Genomic DNA, 15,022 nt, shown 5'->3' with positions numbered 1-15,022 from the left:
CCCAAATCTATCAACATCAAAATAACACCTAATTAATAATTGGGTTTCAACACTTATCCATAAGTCCATGCTTGGGGTAAAAGACTACTTTACCCCTATCTTAGCTTGATTCAAGCCCAAGGCCCAAAAGTCTAATAATGAACCAAGGCCCAAGTATGGCCTAATTTTCCATATTGGGCCCAAACCTCTACATGGTCTTTCCTTAAGGCCCAACCATTTATTCTTGGTCCAACACTTGACATTCTGATGGTCGAATATCTCATAATCATCATTACCAAATATGGCCCAATTTTCCAAATTGGGCCCAAACTTTTCCAATGGGCCTTATCCTTAAGCCCAATCCAAGCATTCTAGTCCATTTACTTGTTAATAGTTGGCCCATCAAGATTCCAGACATCTAGGCCCAACAGAAAGGCCCATCTCTAAACCCAACACGATTAGGGGTTTCACATGAAATAACGATTAGGGTTAAGTGTTTCTTACTTAACCCATTAAGGACTTAATCCATTAAGTCCATCAATCTACTAGGTCAATCATGTAGTGTGGTCGGCTTAATCCATAATCCCAGTCCGGTCATCCAAAATGTGGGTCCCGACAACCCATAATCCATATATCCAATATTAGGGTTTTCTAAACCCTAATTAGGGTTTCTAACCCTTCACAACCCAATTAGGCCCAAAAGCTAAGTCCTTAGGCCCATTAGGAAAATTGGGGTTTTCCTAAGTCGAGAACCACCCACTACCACCTCGGGTAGTGGTGGTCAACGGTGGCTCACGGCGGCGGCCACCACTTCACGATGGTGGTTAGGGTTCTAGTCCCATTATGTCTAAGCATCACAAAAGCAAACTAACACAAGCTAAAGCACACTGCCACCCAACACGACGGTTGGTGGCGGCAGGAAGCGGCAGCCACCACCTTACGGTGGTGGTTTTGAGTTTTCTTTATTATATTATTCACTAATTACAATTTACAATGCTTTAACTCAAAATAAACACACACACACATAACCACCCTTGTGGTGGTTGGCGGTGGTAGATGGTGGCAACCACCACCTCACGGTTATGGTGGTGGATTTCTTGGTTTTCTGGCCATATACTGTGCAAACAACTTCAAAAACACACTAATCCAAGGATTCACTCACACAGCCACCACCTCACAGTGGCTTGTGGTGGTAGAAAACGGTTTCAGGGAAACAACCACCATGATCGGCTACCATGGTGGGTTTATCTCTCGATCTCCGTATAATCTATCACGCACACACAACAAACATAATCAACAACAACATCACACACTAACTTGAACAAATCCCACCTGGTGGCGTGCAACGGTCGAAGATCGGCAACAGAAAGGAACAACTGCTGGGGCGGCGGTGGCGCGAGATGGCGGGCAGCAGCGGCAGTTTTCGATGGAAGCAGCTCCACTACAACGTCTACTGGACAAAAGGTAGCGATGGGCGGCTGGAGAAAGAGAAAGAGAAGAATGTGGTCGTCCTGTGGTCGCTTGCAGCCGCTCATTGATCGAAAAAACAAGCATACTGATATTGCCATATTTATACATGTTTTAGGCAATATTTATTTATATTTTTATTAATATTTTGGCTATTTGTATAGAATAATGGTACTTATAAGCTTAAATTATATTTTGCAGCCAAGTATAAGCATTTTCGAAGAAAGGGACTAAAATTGATAAATCATGGAACTTTGGAGGCTTGGAGACTTAAAAGAATGAAAACCCACGTAATCTGCTATATTCACATCGTGAGTTGTCTAGATTCACGAAGTGAGTTGGAGTATTCTAGAAGATAGGCACCCGGTGGAAGAGTCCTTGTCAAACACGTAAATCTTGTACTCACGTCATGAGAGGTATCGATTCACGATGTAAACTTAGAAAAATCAGAAATTATATATATATATATATATATATATATATATATATATATCCTTGTCCATTACGACTTGGAGGACTTTTGGCTACCTTGGGGGGTTCCTGGAGACGATTTTGAGAAGAAGAAAAGTTCTGGAATTAGCTTTGGCATCAAAGGAGAAGAGAGTTCATAATTAGTTCAATTGTTTGGTATTTTAAACATTTCTATTACTTTGATTTGTTTTAGTTTGATTTTGAGTATGAGTAGCTGAATTGAGTAACTCTTGTTTAGGTAGATGAAACTTTGACTGATGGTTTAGCTAATTTATTATGGATTTGATTAGTTGGTATTAATCTTGTGTTTGATTGTTAATTACTAGCATGCTAATATTTGATTCTTTAGTTACTTGAATTCATGTTTGTTGGACTAGTATCTAAGCCCGTAACTATATTTGGTATGTACTTGACCCGGTTGTGCATGGTCCTTTTGGGTTGCCTTCACCAAAGCAACTTGACAAGGTAATTTAAGGAGAGAGAGAGAGAGAGAGAGAATATTATGGTTTATTAATATATTATAAGAATAATATATTATAGGAGAAATCATATTTATTTAATTAGTATTAGTCATAAATTAATTAGGAATTAATTTGGTGACTAAAAGAGATTAATTAAATAAAGGGGCATAAACTGTCAAATGTGTGATAGTTGAGTTTTGGGCTAGGAAACCTAATGGATTAAAGGGGAACGAAATTATGATGAAGGATCATCATATTTTCATACAAAGCCTTAATTCCAGAAGGTTCCTTGGGCTGCTTGGTGGCTAAGCTGTCCATTAGGGTTTAGATTGAAACCCTAGCAGCCTACAGTATAAATATGACCCCTAGGCTATGAAAATCGGCTACTCTTGATTCCAAGGGAACCCTAGGGATGATTTTAGCATCTCTCACCCTCTCTTATATTGCCTTCTTGCTTGTGGGGTTCGTGAACCATTAGAGGAGTTATAATTGTGACTCTAAGCTCAAGGTCAAGAAGATTACAAGAATTTCAACCAATTTGAAAGAGGTAAACACTTAGATCTGTTCTTATGATGTTATTTTCGAATTATATATGATAGATCTAGGGTTGCAAGTCTTGGATTCAAAGCATGTACAATAGAGAAACCTAGATCCAAGCATTAGGGTTTGTATGAGCACATAGGATTGTTCTTATGAATAAAACTCATTAGTGGTATCAGAGCCTTGATTGGTTTCTGTTGTATGTGATGCTTTAACTGTTTATTTGCTGAAAATCGTTTTTCTACCCATCTATTCGATCAGACTCGGCGAGTCCATCTAACTCGGTGAGTCCAGCGAGTGACTCGACGAGTCCAACGAGTGACTCGACGAGTCGGAGCATCTGACAGTGATATTTCCGGATTTTCTTGCTATTTTGCTTAAGGATAATTACCATATATGTTTTAAACTAATAAAATATGAATTTTATTGATTATGAAAGATTATCCTCATCAAAATAAAAGATAATTTCAAATCTTTTGAATAATAGTTTGTTTATGTGATAAATATGGATTATTTAAATTATTTGGTAATTATCTTGTGACTTAAATTGGATTAGGTCAAATATAGATAGTCATAAAATTAATTGTTTAATATGTATTATTTGTTATTTGATCCCTTGTGTTTTGAAAAGTTCAAAACTTGTCCTCAAGTTTTGAAATTTAAATTTTATGATTAAAAGTTTAATTTTGAGTAATTTAAATTTCAAACCCTTAGAATTTTACAAGTTTAAAATTCAACCCTATACTATTATATTATTACAAGCTTAATAAATACATATGTATAACTTAAAGTGATAGTCTTACCGTTAGTAGGCCTCATTCACGAAACCGGTCTATAAGGTGGGTATAAGGTTGTTGCCTATAAAATGGCGCTTAATGGGTGTACACTCACACCTACCGCTTGCTTGACTGGTGGAGGGTCGTTATCCGAATAGGTAGGATAGGGCAATCCTCTCCTCATTAAAAGTATAACGAAAGATACAAAGTAACTACGATGCTTTTTTTTTCTTCAAATTCCCAATCTTAGTTACTTTAGGGTAAAATGTGAAAATGATGTTAATCCATGGAATTACACTTTGTACCCTTGTCAAATGTTAGTGGAGCGTGTGTGGTTAACCGACACACTAATTTGGGGTTGACATTGGTAGCAAAGGGTGGCTCGATAGTTGCCATAGATCAATGGAGCGTGTGTGGTTTACCGGCACATTGATTAGGTGATAGAGACATTTAGTGCACCATGTTGATTCACATGGTTATTCACAACTTGTTTGCGATCCTCGGTATCCCAGTCGTAAATTTGAAGTGCATATCAAGATTTAAACATGCCATTGAAAAGTTCAATGAATCTCAAAGATCTAGGAGTTTTCAAATACATTTAAAACTTAATCTCTTTTTCGTTTTTCATGGTGAGAATTAGTGAATCGTCATTCACTTACCTTCAAATTATTTACTCTTAGAGTACGGCATCCCTTTCTAAGTTGTATATAATGTTCTTGGGTCCTAGCCCTAATTTCTCATTTGGATGTTTAATTAGGGACTCATTTTCTAATCAAACTTTGTTCCTTTCTTTTTCAGATGTCTGCAAACAACAACAACAACGCTTCTTGGTCATTCTCGTTGATGAACCTATGTCAAAAGGTGGCATTTGATGGGTCAAACTACAACGAGTGGATGAGGTACATTCGCATGATCACTACGAGGACAAAGAATATGTCCTCGATGAAAAAGCTTGAGAAGATCATCCCAGATGTTGCTACTTCGAAGAGCTGGCCGCCTTTAAGGCCCACGAGCATGATGCCATGAAAGTTCATTGCATCATGCTGGCCACCATGAACCTCGAACTCCAAAAGTCCTATGAGGACATGTATCCGTATGAAATGCACCAAGATTTGTTGGACATGTACCACCAGAGCGCGAGGCAAGAGCGCTATGAGATCATTACCAACATGATCACCGCTAAGATGGGGAATGGAGAACCCCTAACCTCTCATTTGCAGAAAATGCAGAGGTATGTTGATCGTCTTCTCAAACTTAATGTTAAGTTTGATAAGGATTTGGCTATCGACATAATCATCCACTCCTTGCCTTCCTGCTACAACTAGTTTAGAATGACCTACCACATGAATAAAGAAGAGGTATCCTTGAGCAAGCTCCAAGGATTATTGAGGACTGCTAAGAGCAACCTCAAAGACAAATCTGTTGCACCGTCCCCTGTTGTGGCTGCTTCTGTGATGGCAATTAGCCAAGGTAAGGGAAAGAAGAGGAAGTCTCCCTCAAAGAGCCACCAAAAAGGAAAGTCTCGTGATGAATCATCCTCTAGTGGGACCAAAGCAGGCCCTACTAAACCCTCCTCTGACCCCAAGGAAGCAGAGTGCTTTTATTGCCACGAAAAGGGCCACTTGAAATGAAGCTATGCTAAGTATCCACAAGAAATAAAGGATGAGAAGATAAAGCCCACCTTTGCAGGTATGTATTCTATTAAATCTAACAACTCATCATTTGCTACTTCATGGGTTCTTGATATAGGGTGTGGTTTCCACATTTGTTCTGATTTGCAGGGCCTAAGAAGAAGTAGGGAAGTGGAGCATGGAAAGATGAACTTGATTATGGGAAACAGAAGATCATCGCCTGTGACCAAAGTCGGAGTTTATTCTTTAGTGTTGAGTAATGGGTTAGGGCTAGATTTAAATAATTGTTGCTATTCACTAGATATGGCAAGAAACATCATTTCATTTCATGGATTATTTAGACAAGGTTTCAGATATTCTTTTGATAATATTAATGGTTCTATTAATGTTTATTTGAATGGTGTCTTTTATTTCAATGCATTACCTTGTAATGGGATTTATGAATCTGTGATGGTTGTTGATAATTTAGGAAATGATGTTTTAAATATTGATTCGTCTACTAGTCTAGATAAGGCATGCTTGTGGCGTTGTTGCCTTGGCCATGTCAACAAGAAACACATAGCCCAACTCCAAAAGGATGGAGTGTTGGAGTCATTCGAACTTAGGGACGATGATGTGTGTGAATCTTGTTTACTTGGGAAGATGACCAAGTCACCCTTCACTGGTACTTGTGATAGGGGTGAGGGTCTATTGGATCTCATACACACCGATATGTGTGTGGGCCCTTTAGATCCACCACAAGGGATGCTTTTCGCTTCTACGTGACTTTTACGGATGATTATAGCAGATATGGATATATCTACTTAATCAAAGTCAGAAACTTTTGAAAAGTTCAAAGAGTTTAAGAATGAAGTGGAGAATCAGCTGGTTAGGAAAATCAAGATGCTTCGGTCAGACCGAGGAGGAGAGTACCTAAGTCTTGAGTTTCACGACTATCTAAAAGAATGTGGAATTTTTTCGTAATTGACGCTTCCGAGAACGCCACAATTGAATGGTGTGGCTGAGAGACGTAATCGGACCTTGTTGGACATGGTTTGTTCTATGATGAGTCAGGCTTCATTACCTATAGCTTTCTGGGGGTATGCCTTAGAGACTGCCGCCCATATCCTTAACTTAGTTCCCACCAAGAAGGTTGCCAAAACACCTCACGAGATGTGGGCAGGGAAAGCTCCCTCGTTGGCACATATAAAGGTTTAAGGTTGCGAGGCTTTCATAAGACGAGAGACTCACGACAAGCTCGAACCTCGTAGTGAGAAGTGTTATTTCATCGGCTATCCATAGAAATATTTTGGATATCTCTTCTATAGACCGAGTGACAATGTTCTCTTCGTTGCTAGAAGAGGAGTGTTCCGAGAAAGGGAATTGATAAGCCAAGATGACAGTGGGAGGCAAATTGATCTTGAAGAGATGCAAGAGCAAAGCGATGAAGGAACCTCTAACACTGGCACTCAACTTGAGGAGAAAACTCATGTTGAACCTATTGACGAGTCCTTACCTCTTAGACGTTCTAGTAGGGTTAGTGTTCAACCCCAGTTTTTGATGGGTTTTGGTCATAATAACATCGTATGTGCTCATGCAAACCCTAAAGCTTGGATCTAGGTTTCTCTATTGTACATGCTTTGAATCCAAGACTAGTAAACCCTAATTCTAGTATATGGAAATCGATATTAACATATAAATGGTTTTAAGATCATACCTTGATTGTTATGTAGTAATAACAATCCAATTCCTCCTTGTATTGACTTTAGAAAGCTGAGAGTCACAAGTATCACTCCTCTAATGGCTTACAAACACCAAGAGCAAATGGAGAAGATATAAGGAGAGAGGAGAGGCATAGAATTCATCCCTAAGAAGCCTTTTAGGAAGGTCTAGACGAAATCATGAGCCAAGGGGTGTTTATATAGGTGTAGAGATAGGGTTTCAGTCCTTATCCTTATCTAGTTGCTTGCCCACCAAGCAGCCCATAAGATAAGCCTTGAATCCTTATCATAGTCGAATTCTAAGGCCTTATCACCTTAAATTCGTCCAACCTATCCTTAGGATAATCCTTACCCTATTTTGTAACTATCACATAATTACAATTCAGCCCCTCTAGTTTAATTAATTACACTTGATCACAAAATTAATTCCTAATTAATTATTGACCAATATTAATTAAACAAATATGATTTCTCCTTTAATATATTATTCTCATAACATATTAATAAATCATAATAACCTCTCTCTCTCTTTATTTCTCCAATCAAGTTGCTTTGGTGAAGGCAACCCAAAAGGACCATGCACCATCGGGTCAAGTACATACCAAAATAGTTATGGACTTAGACACTAATCCAACAGTCTCCCACTTGGATAAGTCTAACAACTATTCTGCGTATGACTTCAGATCCTGATCTGCAATCGTAGCTTTCCAAAGCCGTTGTCAACTCTGATCCTATCAGATACGCGTGTCCTTTAGATAAGGGATCATGTATTCCTCCATTCTAGATATCGTATAAGACATGATTTCAAATCGTTCTTTCTGTACCATTTCTCGACTTTCGATTTATGACGACTGACCAATTGAACAAATCAGATTAGCCCTAGCCCGACCGAGCATTTACGTTTGTCATCACTAAATCATCGAGGGGCCCAACGATATTGCTTTTATCCTACTTTGAATAAAAGGAACGGATAAATTTTGATTCAATTCTCACTTGCACTTACTCACCGAATCACACACAACAATATGTTTTATGACACCAAGTTACTGGTGCGTTTACATATTATCAATGTGCAACCAATTTGCAAGATACAACTCACACATCTCAGTTTCAAGAATATAAGATGTTATCGTCTCACCAATCACTTGTGATGGAGTGATCCAAGTGAGCGTGAGTTTAATCTAATGCTCAAATCATATTCATAAGCACTCATGAACGTTGCAGCAAACATTTGCTTATGTCTAATGCTCTTTAGACAATCCACACACCAATTCACGACAGTCTTCATTCATATTTACTTCCAACATATGAACAACTCTGGCCTGTTCGAAAAATTTGACTGTTCTTAACTAATTAAATTATTCAGGAAGTCAAAACATGCAAAGTGAAACACAAGAATAATACTAATCCCATATGGCCTCAAACCTTTGAGTATAACTAAAACACCTTTTATTTATCACCATATCGATTACTCATTATTTGTTGTTTCGGGTAATCAACTTCTTACTTGAATTATTACACTTGTCCCATGCTCTTATCATACACAGAATGTTTACTTATGGTTCTTACTTTGTGAAATAGATCAAATTAAACACATTTCCAATCATTCTCATTTCACAACTCCAAATCCTTTTTCATAAGTGAAAGAATATCAAATTCTTGCTACTTATAGAATATGTTAGATTCTAACATTTTATGCAATGAGCCTTTCGTAATGTCACTGCACCAAAGTCACAAAGACTATTGCCAATGATATTACAAAATATTCTATCGGAGATTGTTACAAGACAATTCCTTAGATATGATGTCTCTCACTCAAAGTACACTCCTTTGAACATCCTTTTGCATAAAAGTTTCTAATCTAAACATAGTTTTTTTTTTCAATATTCAATTCCCAATATGGACATGCTTCCATATTTTCCATATGACAACTCATTCTTAATAGAATCTTATCTATTCGTAATGATGTTGATATGGTCCATCCAATGTCATGCTTCCAACTACTCATAAGCAACCAATCCTCGTCGAACTGTGGATTGTCCTTTGATAGTTGTTTAATTATTTTAGTCAAAACCGATTCTAGTCCCTTTTCTCTCTAAATGCGCTAGACATTTGGAAAATTTTAGAATGGTCAAATATTAAAGCATTTGCAATCGATCCTATACCCGAAGCGTATGGGACACGATGCATAATGTTTTATTTGCTATTTTCTCAAATTTCGAATTGTGAAGAGGAATGCCATAATCATAATCGAAATTTTAAGAACACACTATGTACCTTTGACTAAATTTATTAACATTCCACAACCTAATCCTTTAGATTTGAAATGAAGCATAATATTCTCTCCCTTAATTATAGCAAAACAAATTTACAACCCTTACGACTTTGTAAGGTATAACTCTTGTTTTCTATAATTAATATTGCCAACTTGCAAAACTTTCCATAATAATCATACAATCATAACTTTTATGCTCCCGCTATCATGATGATTACTATAAAAACATAACACTTATGCTCCCACTAGCTTCGACATGTATTCAAAACATCTTAACTTCCAGAAAAACAATACCTATTGAATTTCTTTAGTCCATGTTTCTAATACTTAATGCTTTGATAATCTTTTATCAAGGCCTCTTAAGCTTATACACCTTTGCCTTAGATAGTTCATATGTGTGTCTAAACAATTAAGACTAATTGCCAAATCTCACAATTCGAATCATGGAGAGGGATTCCGTAACCATAATCAAATTTTGAGAATGCAATTTTACAACTACTATCTTCTTAAAATCCTTCTTAGTGAAAGCATTTCCTCACAATCATTTTCATGAAGGAGGAAATCTTATGACACTTAGATTTTAATGGTGTATGAGTTCCTATCCATGTGAATTTGTCAAAACCAAAGTTTACGACGAATTCAAACTCATATGGACCAAACTTTCTTAATCTTGATTTCTTGCCTTATGGTAGCACAACTGCCCACCATGTCTTCCAAGTAGTTAAGCAGCTTACCTTTTCCTATCAATGTACTTTTCATTGATCAAGGTGCCTGCTTTTTATGCGTTCAAAAATGAGAACTCATAGAACTCACATGCATAATTAACTCAATTGGAACAGCACATAACCAAAATAATGTCAACACGATAGGTTGTAAACCTCAACTTGTGTCCTAGTTGGTTTTTGTATTATCCAAGACATCACAACTTTCCACATTTGATGAATGTTAAAAACCTTCTTAATACTTATCACTCAAAGTCATAATCTTAACTCTAAGACTTGTTTTGGAACGAAGTATGATTGAATTCTTGATTTAACCATTTGTTCAATTCTTGATTCCTCTTCTTAGACATACAATTGTACTAAGACTTACTTAGAGGATCAATTGAGATACGGTTCTTAATCATTAAGACCTATCGTAAAGCATAAAAGGTACTATCCCTTCTTCTTAGAATGGAGAAACTTTTATCTTTCTGCCTTCTTGATTCTTCTTATTCGTTCTGCTATTGATTTAAACTTTTCCAATCAACTAAGAATTACACTTAATCTTATAAGTATAATCATATTTACTAATCCTTTAGTAAATCATGACGAATATCTTTGTTACCCTTGTGGTGGACTTGATTAACACACAACTTTGTGTACTCGATCTCCTAGTCCTTCACTTGACACTTTGTCAACGAATTAGTCTAATTTCCAAATATAAAATTTCTCATTCATCGTGCAACCACGTTGCATGATTCCAAGTTTCTGTCCAATTGAAACTTGGGTGATGAGAAACTTTTCCTATTTGGTAAATTCCTGACATTTCCACTATTAACATAATTAAGAATCTTATCCATTTGTTGTAGAAATATGCAAACACCAATTTTCATAACGATTTCATTGCAAGGAAATAAACAAATAAATAAGTCAAACGAAAATTTATTTTATTTATAAAAGCAGCGAAAAACATTTTTCCTTACAATGCAAAATCCATTGAAAAGTATGTATTTCAAAAGGAAAATTTCTAACAACTCTATCATAACTATCTAAGCTCAAAATCTAATCTGCACGTCCATGCGATCAAGATCCATTCCTTGTGATTAGATTCATCTTGCTCTTTCACCAAGCTTCCTTTCTTTTCACCGATCCTGCAAAACATTCAAATGCAATCTTATCACATCATGTATTAAGAATCAATGAATAGGAACTTAACGGAGTTAGATAGTGGATTTTACCTAAAGTGCAGCCATACTCTTTCACTCTCCCATCTTCTGGACTCTTCAGGCTCTTTGGGCAGACTTGTATCCATCACCCTTTCTTTTGGTAGCAAACGCAGGTCGGTTCTCCTAGAACGTCCTCGGAAGCATGGTCGGTTGACTTTTCCAACAAATACGCTCCATTGCTTCGCCAGATCATTTCTGATTTAGCAACAATGAGCATGTAAGTTAGGTCAATGAGGTTGTCGTCATGATCCATAATATAATACTTTCTTTTGAACTCATTATATGATTCAGGAAGTGACTGCAAAACCCAATTCACAGCCAACTCATCTGGGAATGACACACCCAACATTATCAACGTATCAATGTGTGATTTCATTCCTAGAACATGGGCACACACGGGTTTACCATCTTCATGTTTCATTTCCAATAGGGCTTTAGTGATATTGAACCTTTCAATTCTTCGATCTTGTGGGTTAGGGAGAACAATTGGAGGAGGTGGAGGAAGTGAAGCATGATTTCTTGTTCCTCGATCAAATCGTGGAATACCATCTTCATGTGGAATGCTTGTTCCACGGGATTTAGGAAGACCATAGTTGTCGAACTTTGACATCTACAAAACGGGAGAAACAAATTCAAGTTAGTTGATTGATTGAGTCCTTAGTAAATCACCCAAATGAAATACTAAGGCTAGGACCCAACACAATATTCTACAACTCGGGAGAGGGATGTCGTAACCCTAATTGCAGAACATTTGAAGGTAAGTGAATGACGATTCACTAATTTCCACCATTGAAAACGAAAAAGAAATTTAAGTTTTATGAAAGCTCCTAGATCCTTTGAGATTCATTGAACATTTCAATGGCATGTTTAAATCTCGATATGCCCCTCTTGTTTGTGACTGGGATGCCGAGGTGTTGGATTAATATCTAAGTCCATAACTATAATTAGTAAGACTTAACCCGACCCGGCATGGTCCATTTGGGTTACATGGCATCATGCACTTGGATAAACTAAATGAGAGGAATAAGACACTTATGGTTATTAATATATTATAAGTTCTAGTATATTAATAATAAGAATAATAAGATTATTTAATTAGTATTGATCAAGAATTAATCTAGGATTAATTAAATGATCAAAAGAAGACTAATTAAATATATGGGTTGATTGTGCAAATCATCCATACTTATATAGTGGGCTAATGCTTCATGGATTATCTAGTTGGGCTAAAACTCATATGATGCTCCATGGTGTATTTGTACCCATGGATCATGGAAATGAAAGGCCATGTCAATTAGGGTTTACATGGTGTAACCCTAACTATATAAGCATCTTATTCTTGACCAAAATCGGCCACTAGAGAGAGTAAGAAAGGGCTAGCCGATTTTTCATGAAGTGTAGAATTCTCTCAAGTTATTCCAAGTGTATTTGGTGTTGTGTGAACCATTTGAGGTGTCACACTTGGGGCACTAGGCACTCAAGCTTCATGAAGACATTCTACATCAAAGAGGTATGTATTCTATCTTGTTATATTCATTGTTTTATAGCTTAGATTAGGATAATACCTTGGATGTTCATATTTGCATGTATAATAGAGAAAACATAGATCCAAGGTATTTAGGGTTGCATGTACACTTAGTAGTGTTAGAATGCTCAAAACCCAACAGTGGTATCAGAGCCTAGGCTTGTTTTCTTGTTATACTTGCAAAAGGAGCTGAAAAATCGAGTTTTGATGCTGTCTGCCCAGCAGACTCGCCGAGTCCAAGGCAAAATGCATCCAACTCGCCGAGTTGGTTCATGCACTCGACGAGTTGGACCCCCAGACAGCATAAATTGGACTTTTTTGGCTAGAATTGGACTAGGAACATTACCCTAAGATGTTTTTGGTCTTATAAACTTGTTTTTGATGTGGTAATGTTCATGCTAATCCAATTTCAAAGATAATTGTCAATAGATTCATGTTTTGTATTAGTTTAAGGTTTAGACTAATTACATGAAAAAGTTTTATTTGAATTATTTTGTTCTTATGAGTTGCTTAGATTAATAGAAAGTTGAGTGAAATAGTTGTTTTCAATCCAAATTAATCTAGGAGTTGATTCTAAAATGTGTTTTTGTAACTTGTCCTCAAGTTATATGAAAAGTCACATTTAAGTTTCATAAAACTCATAATAGTTGGCAAAGGTTACAAAAAAAAATGAAGAGTCTAGTTCTAATTAAATAGTTTTATGACTTCATAACTGGTCCTCAAGTTATGGAGGACCAAGAGTCTCTTCATTAAATAATAAACAAAAAAAAAGTGTAACCTTAATTAATTCCATAAGTTATAAAATAAAGGAAAAGTTAATTCTTTTATTAGTTTAAAGTCTTCCATAACTTGTCCTCAAGTTATGGAACTTGAAGAGTTTTTGGATTAAAACTACTTTAAACACATAAGTTATGGAATTAATTAGTTTTGAATAGTTTCAAAACTTGCCCTCAAGTTTTGGAATTTGTAAAGTTTTCTCTTATGAATACTTTAATTCCAAGTTAGCCCTTAGAATTTTAAAAGTTAAAATTCAACCCTTATACTTTATAATATTATAAGTTAATAATATATATATATATATATATATATATATATATATATATATATATATATGTATGTATGTATAAGAGTAAAGTCAGTCTTACCGCTAGTACGCCTCATTCACGAAGCCGGTCTATAAGGTGGGTATAAGGTTGTTACCTATAAAATGGCAACTTAATGGGTGTCCACTCTCACCCACCGCTTGCTTGACCGGTGGAGGGTCGTTAGCCGAACGGGTTTGACAGGACTATAATTCTCCCTTCATTAAAAGTATTAATGATAAATACTAAGTAACTAAACTCTTAATAATACCTAATCTTAGTTACTTAGGAAAATGTGAATAAGGTGCTAATCCATGAAATTACACTTTGCACTTTGTTTAAGTCGGTTAGTGGAGTGTGTGTGGTTAACCGGCACACTAACTCATATTTAACAAGGTAGGCAAAGGGTAACTTAATGTTTATCATAGTATCGATGGAGCGTGTGTGGTTAACCGACACATCGATTCAGGGGAAAACACTTAAGGGTACCAAGTAATTTGCATGGTTACTTCACACCTTGTTTTGTGATCCTCGGCATCCCAGTCACAAAACTTGAAGGGCACACTCAAGATTGAAACATGCCATTGAACAGTTCAATGAATCTCAAAGATCTAGGAGTTCCAAAACCAATTAAAACCAAATAATACATTTCATTTATCTTGGTGGAAATTGGTGAATCGTCATTCACCTACCTTCGAATATTTTATAGCTTGGATTACGGCATCCCTCTTCCAAGTTATAAAATAGTTTGTTGGGTCCTAGCCTTAATATTTCATATTGGGTGTCATATTAAGGACTTTAGATCAACTATCTTGAATATCTCCCAAAAGATGTCTGGTTTAGACATTTATGATCTTCCCAAATCTCTTGAAACAAACTTTCCTAAATGAAGATGATGTTCCATGGAAATCATACTTCATTCACCTCCTCCAATTATTCTCCCTAACCCACAAGTTCTTGAAAAGTTTAAGGTCACTCAAGCCCTATTGGCAAGTAAAGGTCTATGTGTGGTCACATCTTGGAGATGTAGTCACATATTGACAAGCCGGGAGAGTTGGATGTCAAAGTCTTGAGAAAGTTGGTGGCTCAACTACTTTCTAAGTCACATAGGGAGTTCTTTTGGAATACCTATGAAACAGACTATGACAAGACCCTTAATGATCTTATCTATTTGCTAAGATCAACTTC

The sequence above is a fragment of the Lactuca saligna genome, chromosome 3 (assembly GCF_052625555.1).
Source record: "Lactuca saligna cultivar CGN05327 chromosome 3, ASM5262555v1, whole genome shotgun sequence".
In the NCBI taxonomy this organism is placed as follows: domain Eukaryota; kingdom Viridiplantae; phylum Streptophyta; class Magnoliopsida; order Asterales; family Asteraceae; genus Lactuca; species Lactuca saligna.
The sequence above is the reverse complement of the archived record's forward strand: the minus strand, read 5'-3'. Positions refer to the sequence as shown.